At 45.5% G+C, this 2,645-nt stretch overlaps 1 long non-coding RNA gene across 2 annotated transcripts in view; it reads left to right on the top strand.

The window, feature by feature from the left end:
• LOC112391954 (uncharacterized) overlaps window positions 1-2,637 on the top strand; it is a 32,536-nt gene extending 29,899 nt beyond the window's left edge. The window contains exons 2-3 of one of the 2 annotated variants that reach the window (XR_003001589.1): window positions 778-925; window positions 2,236-2,637. This is a non-coding gene — a long non-coding RNA (uncharacterized LOC112391954). Of the gene's footprint in view, window positions 1-777; window positions 945-2,235 lie in introns of both variants that reach the window. The other variant, XR_003001590.1, reaches the window with a different exon arrangement.
• The last annotated feature ends 8 nt before the right edge of the window (window positions 2,638-2,645 follow it).

Genomic DNA, 2,645 nt, shown 5'->3' with positions numbered 1-2,645 from the left:
CAAAAAAAAAAAAAAAAAAAAAAAAAAAAAGCGTGTGTGTGAGGTGGGGGGTACATAGTTTTCCAAAATTATTTTCTGAGTAAACAAGCCAAAATGGAGATCACTGCTTCTTTCTTTCTGTGTTGTTCTGGCACCCACCTTCCACCCTAAATCTTTTCCTTTCTCTGTGGTTCTATTTCTTATAACCCATCAAAGCCTATCGTATGGGGACTTCTCTGGTGGCGCAATGGTTAAGAATCCAGTTCTTCCTTGGGGCTTCCATGGTGGCGCAGTGGTTAAGAATCCGTCTGCTAATGCAGGGGACACAGGATCGAGCCCTGGTCCAGGAAGATCCCACATGCCGCGGAGCAACTAAGCCCATGCACCACAACTACTGAGCCTGCACTCTAAAGCCCACGAGCCACAACTGCCGAGCCCTTGCAGCACAACTACTGAAGCCCGCGCCCTAGAGCCCATGCTCTGCAACAAGAGAAGCCACCGCAACGAGAAGCCAGCGCCCCGCATGAAGAGTAGCCCCCGCTCGCCGCAACTACAGAAAGCCTGCACAACAACAAAGACCCAACGCAGCCAAAAAAACAAAAAAGCTTATCATGAACAGCTTCCTTTCCTTTTACCTTCTGCCTGACCTTTTGCCTAAATGTTCTCAAGTTTACTCTTCTTTTGCCGATTCATTGCTAGGACAGCACTCTCAGGCCTAACTAAATACACCAACCCATCACTAGCTCACCTCATCTGGACTCAGCTGGATTCTCATTTCCCGCCCCTGTAAACCCACAGGACCAGGAAGGGAGCCCCAAAGGCACACATCGCCACCTGGCGGCCGATTGCTAACCAGACGTGGTGACACCAGGACGCTCTCGGTGACACGGGGACAGGCCTGAAGGCAGATTGGCAAGAAGCACCAGTCGCGGATGGAACTGCCAGGGTTAGCCCCCTCTGCTTGGGTAACAGCATCTTCTCTGGCTGGAAACATCCTTCCAAATCTGTTTCTCTCAAAATTCATTTCATCTTTCATAGTCCAGTGTAAATGCCGTGATCCCTTTTTCTGACCTTTCGAGTTAGAGGATCTCACTCCTCTACAAGTCCCAGAGTGGGGTCAGCATTTCATTATAAGTCAGGGAGCTCCACATTGCCTAATCCGAACTATTTCTCCTCCTCTAGTGCCTCAAAGACTCAGGTCCTTTGAAGTACATGCCATCAGGATATTGCAATCTGCTGATCTCCTGGGCCACTTCCCCTCATTCCCTGGAAATTTAAAAACCTGACTCATCCTCTTGGTTACACAACTCCTGCTGTCCTCATTTCTAGTGACTTCGTCATCCTTGGAAACGATTCATCCCATGAGCTGGCCTCAGTGTCTTATCGGCTCATTTCCAATCATCTTGTTTTCCAGCCCACCTTAGTCACTTATTCTCACGGTGACACCCTAGCCCTGGTTATTAGTAATAAATGCCCTCCTTCCGAAGCTTCTGTTTCTTGCATCTCACACTGATCGTTATCACCTCTTCAACAATTTCTGGACTGAAGTAGGATTTTTAAGCTATTGACTCTATCAAATTTTCACTGCCATTATCCTTCTATTTTTACTTTCCATACCTCCCAACTTAAATTGTTTGATTCATCACTTTAAACACTCCTTTGTATAAACTTGCAACTCCCTAGCACTTCTTTCCCTCCTGCTGTATTCCTTGGTAAAATCCCAACCCTTGTTAAATCCAGTTCTAATTACTCTACTTGCTTGCATTCACTAACTAAATAAACATAACTGGAGAAAAATCCACAACCGTGCTAAGTGGCCTCACATTAAATTAGATGATAATCTCAAGTGGGCTCTCCCGTTTTATTTTCCCAAATCGATTCACTCCCTATTGTCCAAGAAAACAGTTTCACACCTTTTCCTCTCGACTCAAATTTCCAGGATCCCCTGTCCTTTTTCACACTTAGCTGATAATCTCATTTCTTATTTCTTTGAAAAACTAAAGAAATTTCTCATCTTCCTACTTCCCTACCAAATTGAATTTGACTGAATCAGTATCCACACACTCAGTTTGCTTCTTGTTGAAACAGACTGATTGTCTAACATCTCCTAAGGCTAGCCCATCCACCACACAACTGGATCCCTTTACCTCTGACCTTACTCAAGAATTTTGTCCTAAAAGCATTTCCCTTATATCATCAAATTTTCCTTTTCTACCAGATCCATATCATAATGTCTCTAACAACTCTCTCCCTTAGATAAAGACAAACTTCAGAAAAGTAGATACTTCTGGCATGGCAAGAAGCTAGAGGAGAATCTTACAATACATACAAGATTCGATTTCTTAAGCAGCGTGGGTATCAAGGTGTTTATCTGCGAAATTCTTGCCTTGTTCACAAAGACGATGCTGAAAGCGAAGGAAGCAGCGCTGAAAGGCATCCACACACTGCGCCTCTGAAGGCAACCCAATATCCCTGGAAGAGCTCCCCCCGGGAGAAACGAGCTTGACCCCTATGCCATCATCAAGCCCCCCTGACCTGGGTCAGCCATGAAGAAGACAGAAGACAGCAACATACTTGTGTTCATTGTGGAGGCCAAGGCCAACAAGCACCAGATCAAACAGGCTGTGAAGAAGCTCTGTGACACCAAAGTGGCCCAAGGTCAACCC

This window comes from Neophocaena asiaeorientalis, unplaced genomic scaffold (assembly GCF_003031525.2).
Source record: "Neophocaena asiaeorientalis asiaeorientalis breed wild unplaced genomic scaffold, Neophocaena_asiaeorientalis_V1.1 scaffold150, whole genome shotgun sequence".
Classification (NCBI taxonomy): Eukaryota; Metazoa; Chordata; class Mammalia; order Artiodactyla; family Phocoenidae; genus Neophocaena; species Neophocaena asiaeorientalis.
This window is presented reverse-complemented; position numbering and strand designations above follow the sequence as displayed.